The 14,870-nt window shown below is 36.4% G+C and overlaps 1 protein-coding gene across 1 annotated transcript in view; it reads left to right on the top strand.

Annotated features, from left to right (window-relative positions):
- The window catches only part of CNTNAP5 (contactin associated protein family member 5), an 818,968-nt gene that overhangs the window by 134,225 nt on the left and 669,873 nt on the right, over positions 1-14,870 (top strand). The gene's annotated exons all lie outside the window — the stretch shown is intronic.

Below are 14,870 nucleotides of genomic sequence, written 5' to 3'. Positions count from 1 at the left end.
TAAAATGCTTCTAGTCCTTGTGATTTCTAAAAATATCTTCTAATTTATGGGCAATTACCAAGCCATGACATTAGCATCAATCAACATATGAGAGGAATGTGAAATTTCCATGTATTCCATTTAAACCGTCCCAAACCAAGGTTCTTTTTACTTCCTTCCATTGCCCACCTCCATTCACACCCACCCAGCTCAACTTAGAAACTGCTATTTCTGGACTAAGTACCATTATACAAGCTTGGTGTTTATTGTCTTAATGCATTACTAATAATGTCTTCTTTATTTTCCCTTTCTCAAAAGAGGCAGAATTTTATTTTTGCAACAGTGTACTATTTATGAAAGCTATATTTTTTGGCAAATGTTGATGTTGACTGAAATAGATGTCTTGGGGGAAATCTGGTTTAATAAGTTGGTAATGGGCAATTATAATTATTAATATGAATGGTAATTTTATTCAGCTTGAAGAACAGATGCTCCCTCTTTGGTATGAAGTGCTGTTACATTATTGGAATCTGGAGCTTAATCATTATTTAGAAACACATTCTTTGCCTTATGAAAATTGGGGTAATTTAAGGTAGCATTCATGATACTGACCACTACTCTGAAAAGGAATCATTGTGCCTAGGCTACACATTCAAATAAAAAGTCATAATTAGCATAATTACCTGGCTGATTTAAAAGAGATTAACCAGACTTACAAAGGCAAACAATCTGCAATTTTTCTTTTATGTTATCTTATAACTAGCAACTAACATGTCTAGCTTTTTCCTGAAACAAATAAGGAAAGAAAGTATTTCCTATAAATTAATAGCACTATCTTGAATTTTCTACTCAGAATAATTTATGTCTATACAGTTTCATAATGTAAGGTCATATTTATTGTTAGATCAATATATGTTAAAAAATAAAAACTGGACACAGAACATTTTATTTCTTAACTCGATAATATTTGGATACTTCCAAGAAATAACCATCTGTGAATAAAATTACCCACTCACATTCCATATTTGAACCAGTGTTGATGTTATACGAAAGAGGCTTTCTTTCTAATTAGGAATTTATGTATCTCTCTCTAGCTTCAGAGTGTTGGAACTGAAGTGACTCTGCTTTACAAATGAAATGGATTATTTTGAAATAGGCAGAAATAATATGTTCTATCTCATATTCTTAAGCAGACTGTGAAATCTCCTGGTGGTCCTCAAACACAACAAGGGGGATAATTTAAAAAAAAAGAAAATCCTTTTCCAGCACTGCATATTATTCTTGGGTATCTTGACATTTGAAGAAATAATGTTTGAAGGCATTTAAAATGATGTTACCTGGAATACATCTCAGCCTGGGTACTCCAAAGGACAGAATATACCAAATAATGGGATAACATTCCTTGAAGAGAACTAAAAAGGGAACTAGAAACAGAGCATTCAAACAATTATCCATTCAACCAAGAGGCAGTGAATGTCAACAATATGCCAAATCTATACTGGAGAACAAGTTACAAAAGAAAAATTTCTTGCTCATGTGAATTTAAAATCAAGATGTGGAATCAAGTGAATGAATTTCTAAGTATGACAGTATAATAATTTAAATGAGAGGTGATCATAGAATATTAAGAGTCCACAAAAAAGAACACTTAAAACTGACATGTCTGCCACAGTGGGTTTGAGCCCTTTGGGGAAAAATAAATAATTATGGAAGCAGATTGTGATTTTGGCAGCCCCCTCCCACTTAACATGTAGATGTGACCCTCTCCCTGCTCCCACCTTCTATTCTGCAGGTGGCTGGGAGAGTTTAATAATGAAAAATTATTAGGGAAAATAATACTTAATTATAGGCATCAGGATTTGTGCTGGCAGAAAGGATGGAAGGAGTGTAAGGAAGATATAACAGCATTCCATGGCTGTGGAGGTATGAAAGTACTTGGTCCATTTAGATAAATGAAAGGCATTGAATGTGATTGGTGTCAAAGGGAGAGAAGAGAGCCATCAGGTCAAACACGTCAACAGGTCATGGTTCCAAAGCTAACAATTTAAAATCTTTATGTTTAAGGTATGAAGATCCATTGATGAATTTTAACACAAGTTACATGACAATACATAAAAAGAGAATGAACTGCTAATTTGTTGTTCCTGCTACCACAGACTGGTTGCTTCCTGCTAGAGAAAGCTGTAGCTCTTGCCTCTCCTCCACTTCAAGCTATCTTCTTTATTTTCCCACCAGGGATCCCTGCCCTGCCCTGCAGCATTAAGTATGCCAACTGCTGCCCTCTATTTCTGGCTCTAGGTGCTCTACCATCCTTTGTGGGTCTTCCTTAACTCTTTTCTCATAGTAGTGTCCCTCTATTATATTTTTCCTCAGTGTGTTTGGGAGCACCATCTGGTTGCTGCCAGAACTCAAACTGATGTTGATGTTTAGTGGATATTTCAGACTCAACAAGTCAAAACTGAGCTCCAGAATGTTCTTTCTCTTGAACTTCTGCCTCACTTCTGGCAACTCCATCTTGCCAGTTGTTAAATTGAAAACCGAAAACCCTTCCACGCAACCACTGTGCTCTTTCTTCTCCATGGGTACATACAGTCTGTCAGAAAATTGCCTTGGCTCCATTTTCAAACTATGACCAGAATCCTGCCGCTTATCACCAGCCTCTTGATTGCGCTTAGGTTCAAGCCATCATCATTACTTGCCTAGATTAGTGCTATCGCTTTTTCAATTGTCCCTTCACAGCTGCTCTTTCTGTACTGAGAATCTATTCCCCAAAAAATAACTGTACAACTGTGTTAAAATATAAAACAGATCATACCCATGCCACTCACTCCTAAGAACCTACAACCACTGGTTCCTATCTCATTCAAAGTAAAATCTCAAGCCCCTACTGTGGGTTTCAAAGCCCTACTACTATCCACCCACCTCTCATTCACTCTATACCAAGTCTATGCACTAACTACACCAGGTGTTCTCCCCATTTAGGACCTTCATCCAGCAGTCCTTGAGCCTGAATCCCTTTTCTTTAGACATGCTCTGGTCTACCTCCTTGACTCTTGTTCAGATGTTAAGTTCACAGTGAGTCCTACCCTTACCACCATATTCAGTATCATGTTTTGTCTCTTGCTTCTTACAACATCTATGTGTCTCATGGTCCTACTCCAGGTTTCTTTGTTTTATAGAATTTATTTTGTTTTTTAGCATTCTTCCCTGGCTAAGAGTCAAGATTTCCAAGGGCAAAGAGTTTGGTCTCTTCTATGTCAAGCATCCAAGATAGTAGCGTAATGGGTGCTCAATAGTTATCTGTTGAACGTAGGACAAGTCTGAATTAAAACAGGCTGTTTTGAGGATGAATGGAGCTATGGAAGTTTACTCAGCATGAAAAGAAACTGTCTCTGGAGCTCTGGTTTGCCATGTTTAGTTTGAAAAACCAAGCACTTAGAAAGACACCATATCACTAAACTTTTGCTCAAAAATTATACCTCACAGGAAATGTGGGTATCTACATCTTATCCCAATGAGTTATTTTCCTTATTCCACAGCCTGTTCATAAAATTTCAGATGCTCATTTTTAAATCAACCACTGTTAAATCTTCCACATTTGTGATCTGAAGCCTGGCTCTAGCAGGTGGTTGATTTGTACCAAGAGGAGGAAGAGAAGGTGGGGATGGAGGAGCTGAAGAAGGGAGGGCAAGAAGGCTGCCATATCACCCCTGAGCAGACTCCATCAAATAATCAGGAGGGAGGCCCAGCAGGACTGGACAAGGAGCTGGCTTGATTGTTTTCCAGTAGCTTGGGTTCAGGTCATAAATAACCTCACCTACTGTATTAGTAAGCTGCCAGAATGCAATATACTTGAAATGAAATGGCTTTTAAAAAGGGGAATTTAAGTTGCAAATTTACAATTCTAAGGCCATGAAAATGTCCAAATTAAGCAAGGCTATGAAAATGTCCAAATTAATGCATTCACTGAAAGATACTTTGGTTCAAGAGGCCAATAATATTCAGGGTTTCTCTCTCAGCTGTAATGACACATGGCGATGTCTGCTAGCTTTCTTTCCAAGAATCTTCAACAGCTTGCTTGGGGCTCTATTTGTTCTGCTGGCTTTGTCGGTTCTTATGACTCTCCAAGCTCTAAAACTGTTTCCAAAATGGTACCCTCTTAAAGGGCTCAAGTACACAACCCCACCTTGAATTGGTGGAGGCACATCTCCATGGGAACCATCTAATCAAAAGTTACCACCTGCAATTGGGTGGGTCACATCTCCAAGAAAACAATAAAAAAGATACCATCCAACAATATTGAATGAGGATTTGTACACAATAGATTCAAACCTTAGTCTTGACCCTCTCTGGTAAAAGCTTTACATCTGTTCATTACATATTGCCCCACTTCTCCCTCATCCCAGACTGCAGTAGATATGTTAGTACATCTACTCTCCTACCACTGGTCCTCATTATATTTGAGAAGAACAATACGGAACAGCACAAGTAGAAGCAACTAAATGTCACACATTTCAATGAAACTCATAATGTACGTAGTACAGATATAAGCCAGGCCACCTGTGTACAGGTGTTATCTGTACACCATGTGTTCAGATAACCCATTGGGATAGATTGCTGTTATTTAGAGCACATTATCATTTGAAATTCCTACATTCACTGGTTTAATATATAATTCCTTTAGAGACTGACCAGTGATTTTGAATATTTGAAAGTAGCCCCGATAATTGAGCCAGTGGTAAGTTAATATTATTTAGAAATAAAAACATAACTATAGAAAATTTATGTAGAATACTTCACTACCCTTGGTTCTTACTTTGTAATAATAACTCCATCATCTCAGTGCCAATAACTTAATGGGGTCTTTAAACTTCACTAAAAATCTTCTTTAGGGACTATCATTATTTCCAATTTATCGATGAAAAATTTAAGGTCACAGAAATTTTCTAAAAGTCATTCCCCTCTTGATAACAGCAAGACCCCAAACCAGTAAGGTTTACTTCTAAAATCTGTCTTTTCACCTACAGCAGTGGCTATCAGTTTGGTCCCTGGATCAGTAGTATAAGTATTTCCTGAAGACTTATTAGATATTCTCATTCTCAGGCTCCTCTATAGACCTGCTGTTTCAGAAACTCTACAGGTAGAGCCCAGCGGTCTGTATTGAACAAGTTCTCCAAGGGATTCTGATGATGTTCACATTTGGGAACTACTGTTCTATTCTCAGCTAGGCTAGTTCTTCAATGCGTTTCTTAGGGGAGAACACCTCTGTTTCTTTCTTTCTTTCTCTCCCCTTCTTTCTATCCATCCCACAAGTGACAAGCTTCTTGTCATAAAGATTTTGAAGACCTTTCCTGATTCAAATGACTTTGCATGCAGTATCATGTTTAATGCTTGGTAAGTCTCAGGATTCATGCTTACAGTTAGGAAAACAGGTTGGCATAGTAGAAGTGACTTTCTTATGGTCCTATAACTAATAAGTGGCCAGGATGTGATTATACTACACTGTCTCTGGTATATCTAGTTCCTCAAACTGCAGATCACAAACCGCATTTTATGTTGTTTTCCCATTCATACGATTTATACTCCAAATTTCCAAAATAACATGATTTTACTAAATTTAAAGCACAAAACTTACATAAATTAGATGATCAAGAGGATTATTTGCTTTGAGAAGAAACACTAGCTCATAGCACGGAGAGAATAAAACCAGATTATTAACTAATCCTGCATTCAAAGGTGGATAAAAATGTGTCATGGACCCATGTTCAAAGGATCACACTAATAATGCACAGAATAAATTCTAGATTAATAAAATTATAAAAGTTCCTACTTTTGTAAGGTAGGGCTAGAAAGGGGCTTTTTAAACACCACTGCAAATAAAAAGTAGAACAAAAATTGACTAATTCATTTGATGACCTCCACAATCAAGTTTTCTTTCAAGCATTGACTGTGATGGGAAAAATTAATAGACAGTGGACAGGTTAACAGAAATTATTTGCAGGATCTCAGTTCAGTAAATGATTGCCATTAAAATTATAAGGATCCTGCAAATCAAAATTAATGATGAAATGGTAGTGTCACAAATGGAAAAATAGCTACTTTTGTTTCCGGGACTGCTCATGCAGTGGGGTGGCTTAAACAATGGGAGTTGTTTTGAAACTCAGAGAAGTCCAAACCAAGCTCTCATCATCAAGGCAATGCTATCTTCCTAAAGACTGGGGATCTGGGGCTGGCTGCAGGATTGCCCAGGACTCCTATGACATATGCCAGTGCAGATGGCAGCCTCGCCTGGCCTTTCTGTTCTCTTCTAGGATCCTTTGAATTTCAGCTTTTGAAACAGTTTCTGATGGCTTTCTTTCTACCTGTTTGAATTTCATTCTGCTTATAAAAGAATCAAGTAACAGGATTAAGGCCTATGCTGATTGAGCTGAGCCACACCTTAATGAAGTAACCTCATCAAAAGTTCCTACTCACAATGGGTTCACACTCACAGGAATGGATTAAGTTTAAGAACAAACATACATTCCTAGAGTATATACAGCTCTAAACCACCACAATGGCCAAATAGATCACTGAACCATTCAGAAGCCAAAGGAAATATAAACATATAGAAGGCATCAGTAGAAAAAATCAATTTCAGTATTAAAAAAAAATCAATAATGCAAATTTAAATAACAATGGACTCTCAATTAATATCTAGTACTCTAGCAAGAAACAGAGGGCTGAGTAACACCAAGGGTCAGAGTGGATGGGATGGCAGTGGCATCACATCCTGGCACAGCCGCAGAAAAGTCCACCTAGGTAGATGCTTACATCCTTAGGATCCACAGTACCCATCCTGAATAGACACCCTAGAGCAATTCTCACACAGGTCCCTAGGAGAACCTCCAGAGAAGGCCCATTCTAGTTCTTTGGGTATAATAGGAGGCTTGTGTCCTACATGACTGCAAGAGCAGATAGGTATAATACAGGCAATGAACACTCTAAATCAGGAATCAGCAGATTTGTTCTGTGAAGGGCCTGAGAGTAAGTAGTAAGCCAGAGGGTCTCTCTCGAAACTATATGCAACAACATTAACACTCCAATTGCATCAGGAAAATCACTCCTGGACATGAGACAAACAAATGAGCGTACCTCTGCTCCAATAAAATATCAATTGCAAATGCAGCCAGCAGGCTGGATTTCACTCATACCATGGTTTGTCTACTCCTGTACAACACACGCCATTTATGAAGATTTAATATCATGCACACATAATCAATAAAATAGACATTTTTTCAGACTAAATATGATAAAAATACACATCAACCGTATTTGAATGGTTGCAATTGGGAAATAGGGGAAGGGAATTGAGTGGTATAAAAAATAAGAGAGGTAATCTTCAACAAAATACTTGTAAATTGAATCCATAGCATATTAAAAGAGCTATATACCATGATAAAGTGGGTTTTATTCCAAGTTTCCAAGGGTAGTTTAACACAAGAAAATAAACTAAGGTAATGCATCACATTAACAGATTGAAGGAGGAAAACCACATGATCATATTGAATGCTGCAGAAAAGGCCTTTAACAAAATCCAGCATCCTTTCTTTTTTCAAACTTTTTAAAATCGAGTTATATAACATATATACAAAACAAAGAAAGAAAAAAAACAATGATTTTCAAAGCACATTTCAATAAGGAGTCACAGAACAGATCCGAAAGTTTGTCATGGGCTGCCATTCCATCATCTCAGATTTTTCCTCCTAGTTGCTCCAGAAACACTGGAGGTTAGAAGGAATATTAATATAGTGATTCAGCAGCCATACGCCTTTGTTAAATTCCATTTTCTTTTTTATACTTCCTCCTTCTCCTTTAACCCTTCTCCCAACAATCTATAGTGATTTTTTGGGAATGCCTATTCTTACTTTTTCATGTTGAGAGGGGGTGTCCACACTAAAAGAAGGGGGATGTAATTAACTGATCATCCTGGAGTGGCTGGTCCCTCTGAGCTTCAGTATTTATCTGATCTAAGAAACCTCTGGAAATTATATTTTCCAGGAAGGCAAACCTAGTGCATGAAACCTTTATAAAGTCTCAGTGTGAGCAGTAGGTGTTCTTAGAGTCAGCAGGAGTGATGTTGATTGGTGTTTAGGAAAACATGGCAATCAGCACTATCAAACTGAAGCCTGCATAAAAGCAGCCTCCAGAATAGCCTCTTGACTCCATTTGATCTCTCTTTGCATTTGATGCTTTATTCTATTGCACTTCTTTTCCCCCTTTTGGTGAGGAAGGTTTTGTTGACCCCATGGTTCCAGAATCATACTCATCTTCGGGAGTTATGCCCCACGTTGTCAGGCAGATTTTCACCCCTGCATGGCTTGTATCACATAGCAGGGAGGGCAATGATTTTCCTTGTAGAGTTGGGCTGAGAGAAAAGCACATCTGAGCAACAAAGAGGCTTCTTGGAAGCAACTCTTTAGCCTTGTTATGGGTAGTCTTAGCTTCTCCTCTACAAAAGTAAATTTCATAAGATCAAGCCTCAAAATTCAGGGCTTGGCTTATTTTCTTGGGAATCCCAATGGTTAGGGGGATACCCAGGGTTTCCTAGAGGGGAGAATTTAATAGTTCCATATATATATATATTTTTTTTCTCTCCTTCAGATCTTCAAGGGACTCTGCCAATACTATTTTTTTAACCAATACTTCTTTTTCATTTTTTTTATTGTATAGTATAACATATATGCAAAGCAAAGAAAGAAAAAGGCAATAGCTTGTAAAGCACTCTTCAAAAAGTAGTTACAGGACAGATTCCAGAGTTTTCATGGGCTACCATACAATCCTATCATGTTTTTCCTTCTAGCTGCTCCAGAATATAGGAGGCTAGAGTGCTTAAATAATTTTTTATCATCACAATTGACTTTTTTTTCCTTCTTTTTTTTGTGAAAAATAACATATATACAAAAAACCTGTTAATTTCAAAGCATAACACCACAATTAGTTGTAGAACATATTTTAAAGTTTGACGTAGGTTATAATTCCACAACTTTAGATTTTTACTTCTAGTTGCTCTAAAATACTGGAGACTAAAAGAAGTAACAATTTAATGATTCAGCATTCATATTCATTTGTTAAATCCTACCTTCTCTGTATAACTCCACTATAATCTTTGATCTTTCTGTCCCTCACTTTAGGGATGTTTGGGCTATGGCAATTCTAAATTTTTGATATTGGAAAGGTCTGTCACTAATATGGAGAGAGATGGATCTATCTGATGTTCTGGAGAGGCTGGGTTAGGTTTCAGGACTTATCTGGATGAGGGACCCATCTGGAGGTTGTAGGTTTAAACCAATAATTTTTAATTATCAGGCCACCATAGTTTGAGATGTATCCTGGTATCATATTAAGCTATAGAGAATTATAAGGCCTCATGCCCATTCTGGACTCCAGGAGCTCATTTAAATGAGCTATCCAGAGAGATTAATTTAGATTATGTGTTACAGAAAATTCAGGTTATAGACATAATAAACCATTCTGCCTTTGATCTCACGTAGTAGATGAAGGTCTAGAATGCATACATCATCATGTTTTACCCTGCATTCTAATTTACCTTAGACCCAGCCAGATTGGCTTTGTTTTAAACTCTAATTGAGGCTTGATCTCTTTTTAGTTATTTTGTTATTATATATAGTTATACTAACTTTCAGGTCTACAGCAATTCATCTCTGGGACCTAGGTGTCACAGAGCTACTCAAAGTTTCAGGGAAATTCCAGCTGATACAAATATAGCTTAGTGTCTCAGAATCCAGAAATCCAGAACTTCAGACCACATGTGGCTGCTAAAAGGGCCCATAATCTAGGCTCCCATTTTTGCAAGTATTTTCTGAGAGAGACTTTAGCATATTTGCTCTTTTGCTTCTGGCTTATTTTGCACAGCCCATTGTCCCCAAGGTTTATTCAATTCATTATGAGTTCCTTTAGGTCCCTCCTTTTGGTAGCCACACCAAATTCCATTATGTGAATGTTTCACTGTTCACCTTTGTACTTCTCAGACATTGTGTTAAAAAAAAGTTCTCGCCTGAACTATTTCAGCATCTTCTCTTCAAAAAATCACTTCAAAAGATAGGAATAGAAGAAAACTCCTTTAACATAATAAAGGCCAAATACAAAATACTCCCAGCTAGTATCATATTCAATGGTAAGAGATGGAAACTTTCTCTCTAAGATATGGAACAAGACAAGGATGAGAACTGTCATCACTCTTATTCAATATTGTTTTGGAAGTTCTAGCCAGAGCAACTGGACAGGAAATAAAATAAAAGGCATGGAAATTGGAAAGGAATAAAGAATTAAAGCATTCAGTAGTTGCAAATGACATCATTTTTTAGAGAGTCCCAAAAAACTACTATGAAAGCTACTTTGAGCTAACAAACAAATTCAGCAAAGTGGTGGGATACAAGCTCAACAACAACAAAAAATCAGTAGTGTTTCTGTTCGCTGTTAATGAGAAATCTGAGGAGGAAAACAACAAATAAATTCAATTTACAGTATCGTCTAAAAGAATTAAATATCCAGGAACAAATTTAACCAAGGATGTAAAGGACCTATATTCAGAAAACTATAAAATGTTGCAAAAAGAAATCAAAGAAAATCTAAATAAATTGAAAGATATTCTGTGTTCATGCATCAGAAGAATAAATACATTTAAGATGTCAATTCCACTCAAATCAATTTACAGAGTAAATGCAATCTTTATCAAAATTCCAACACCTTAATTGAAGAAGTGGAAATGCCAATTATAAAATTTTTTGGAAGGGCAAGGGGCCAAGAAAAGCCAAAAAACACTTTGAAAAGGAAAAACAAAGTTGGAAGACTCATAATTCCTGACTTTAAAGTATGTTATAAAGCTACGGACATCACAACAGCATAATACTGGCATAAATATAGACATATTGTTCAATGGAACCAAATTGAAAGTTCAGAAATGGACCAACACATTTATGGTCAATTGATTTTTTGACAAGGTTGCCAAGTCAATTGAAACAGAACATTCCCTGCAACAAATGGTGCTGGGAAAACTAAATATCCATACCCAAAAGAATGAAAGAGGGCCCCATCTCACACCTTATAAAAAATGTTAATCAAAATGGATCAAGAGATAAATATAAGAGGCAAGATCTTTAAAATCCTAGAAAAATATATAAGGATACATCTTTAATCTTTTAGTAGGTGGTGGTTTCTTATAAATTACACCCAAAGCTCAAGACATGAAAGAAAAAAAAATTAGATAAATAGACCTCCTCAAAACTGAAGACTTTAGAGCTCCCAAGCACTTTGTCAAAAGGGCAACTGACTCCCTTTGTCAAAAGGGAGAAAATATTTGGAAACCACATATTCAATAAGGATTTACTATACCAATATATAGAGAAATCTTGCAACTCAACAATAAAAAGATGATCAACCAAACTAAAAATGAGCAAAAGACTTGAATAGGCACTTTTCCAAAGATGAAATACAAATGGCTAAAAAGCACAGGAAAATATATTCAACATCATTAGCTATTAAGGAAATGTAAATCAAAACCACAATGGAATGTAATTTTATACCTACTATGGCCATTATTAAATAAAACAGAATATTACAAGTATTGGAGGGGATTTGAGGAAATAGTTGCACTCATTCACTGCTGGTGGAAATGTAAAATGGTACAGCTGCTATGGAAGACAATTTGGCAGTTTCTTAGGAAGCTAAGTATGATCCAGCAATCTGGCTACTATGTATATACTCAGAAAAACTGAAGGCAGGGATATGAACAGACATTTGCATACTGATGTTCATAGCAGCATTATTCACAATTGCAAAAAGATGGAAACAACCCGTGTCCATAAAGCAATGAATAGATAAATGAAATGAGGTATACACATATGATGGAATTTTATGCAGCTGTTAAGAAGAAATGAAGTCATGAAGCATGCAGCAACATGGAAGAACCTTGACAACATTATGTTGAGTGAAATTAGCCAGACACAAAAGGACAAATATTGTATTGTCTCACTGATATGAACAAATGAGCAAACTCATTAACTTAGCATCTAGAATATAGGTTACCAGAAGATAGAATGAGTGTAGAGGATGGGGAGCTGATGTTTAATTTGTGCAGAATTTTTAATAAAGTTGATTGTAAACATTTGAAAATGGATAGAAATGATGATGGCACATTGTTGGGAGTATAACAGCACTGAATCATGACTATGATTATGCTTGAAAGGGGAAGTTTAGGGTGGTGTATGTCACTGGAAGGAAAGCCAGTAGATGAAACATGGGACTATATCACATAGTGAACCCTGTTGTGGGTGATGAAGTTGATTAATAGTATATAGAAGGGTATAAGGGGTATAGGATTTTTCTTTGGAGCAATGAACATATTCTGAAATGATCACAGATCTCTGTGATTATATTGAGAGCCATTGATTGCACACATTGAATGGGTTGTATGGTGTGTAAATAAAACTGCTTAAAAAAATAAGACAGGGAGAGAGAATGAATGATAATAATGAGTTTGGAGATTAGGAACACCATTAACTGAAGTTTCTGTACCTAACTCCAATTCTGTTTTTTAACAAGGGTACAAAACCTAAGATTTTGGATAAGGAACTTTAATTTGTCCATGACTTTTCAAGACCCCAGCTTCTGTGTTAAGTGCAGCCAAATGGCCCACCGTGAGTTAATATAAAATTTGGGCATCTGGTTTGATGAGGTACCTAATTATAGCTGGGAATCACAATACTTTGTATTAAATCATTTTTAATGCCCTTCTTTTGAAAAAATAAATGGCATCAGATAAAACTAGCAGCATTTTTTTCTTGATCAGGATAAATGATTGGAAAAATGCCCAAGGGGAAAAGAAAATTGTCAAGCTACATGTGCAATGGCTTAAACTGCTCACTATTTTAACTCTGAGAGAGAAGAAATGAAGCTCTGTCTTAAAATCCTGCCCATGAGTGAGAAGTTGTAAGGGACAAACAGGCAATAATTGTTAAGAGCAACGACTTGGAATCAGTTTGGGATTCACATCTTACATCTTTCACTTTGGAGCTAAATTACGGCACTCCTTTGAAACCTTAGTTTCCTCTTGTTACAAAGAAGGATTATAATATCCTCCTTAAAGGATCATTTTGAGGATTAGGGGCTCAATTTTAAAAAGATAAGGGTGCATGGGTGGTTCAGTGGTAGAATATTCTCCTTTCATGTGGAAGGCCTGTGTTCGATTCCAGGACCATGCACTCCCAAAAAAGGAAAAAAACCCACAAATCTTGGGTGGGGCACGGTGGCTCAGCAGGCAGAGTTCTCACCTGCCATGCCAGAGACCCAAGTTTGGTTTCCAGTGCCTGCCCATGCAAAAAAAAAAAACAGGGCACATGGACAATGCCAAAAATATAATAATTAATAATATTATTACAAAATCTTATCAATGATTTGTATTATTAGAATTCCTAATTTTAACTGCTGTTTATATTTCCATGCAAAAATGGCATACTCCTTAACTCTTTTATAAGAGATGTCTGTGGCCACAGAAGTAAGCATACTTAATAGAACTACCAGGTATTATCTTGATCTCCAAACCAGAAGCTAAAAAATCGTGCGTTGCTGGCTAGAAAGTATCCTGGTTCCCACTATAATCACAGAACGTTTTGAAGAGAATTGAATCAAAAGAAAAGGCAACTTTAGTGAATTATTAGTCTAATCCTTAAAGTAATTAATTAGTCAATTGGTAAAGTACAGAAGAAACTCACCAGGATGGCCAAGGACACATAAGAGCCCTCAATCTGGAAAGGTCTAAAACAGTCTGCAGACTGTCATCTGATTCTTCTTTTTTTTTTTTTAACTTTTTAAACTGTAAAATATAACATATATACAAAGCAAAGAAAGAAAAATGCAATAATTTTCAAAGCACACTTAAACAAGCAGGTAAAGTACAGATCCCAGAGTTTATCATGGGCTAACATTCCATCATCTCAGATTTTTTCCTTCTAGCTACTCAAATGTTGGAGTGGATGTGGATTTTTAGTAACATTATTATCTGCTTTTAGTCCTTCCCAGACGCCAAGCCCTGAGGACCAATTAGGCTTTGCCTAAAGATGCTACCCATGCCCATTTCCCAGTGTCTTTTGGCTCAAAGGCCCCAGTCCACCTTCTGTAAAGACTCTAGGTGGTCAGGTGATGCTATTAGTTCCTAAATCTGTGCCAAATAATATACATTATGTTCCTATACACATTCAATATTTTATTTATTTCTTCTAAAGTTCTTCTTATTAAATGTGAGTATATGAAGAATATAAGTTACTGGTAAGACATGAAAAAATAATAATGAACAAATATCTCTTACCCTACCACTTCAGTTTAAGAAGAAACAAGCATGTCAATATGTGGATTTCTACCTTGGAGCCCCTATCCAATCTTATCTTCCTCTTTCCTTCTCCTTTGTAGACAGTCAATATCCTGATAAAGTCTGTGTTTGTTATTCCCTTCTTTCCTTTAAGGAAGTTTAACCATTAGAAGTTAGATATTTAGAATGTTTTTTCTGTGATTTAAAACTCTATCTTCTTCTAGGCATTGAGTTTTTCACTTAACAGCATGGTCTTGAGTATAACCCATCTTGTTGCACATAGCTCTAGTTTATTTTCAGCACTAAATGCTTTTTCTTCATAATAATACACAACTTATTTATCCACTGTATTGTTAGTGGATATTTGCTTTATATGTAGTTCTCTGCTCTTATAAATAGGACCTCTGTGAAGGATTTTGCCCAACTCCTGGTACCTATGTGAAAACATTTGTTTACCGTATAAAGCTAGAAACGGGATTTTCATAGTCATAAACTGTGCATGTGTTTAACTTTGTTAATAGTGCCA

Source organism: Tamandua tetradactyla, chromosome 3 (assembly GCF_023851605.1).
Source record: "Tamandua tetradactyla isolate mTamTet1 chromosome 3, mTamTet1.pri, whole genome shotgun sequence".
Lineage (NCBI taxonomy): Eukaryota > Metazoa > Chordata > Mammalia > Pilosa > Myrmecophagidae > Tamandua > Tamandua tetradactyla.
The sequence above is the reverse complement of the archived record's forward strand: the minus strand, read 5'-3'. Positions and strand labels throughout refer to the sequence as shown.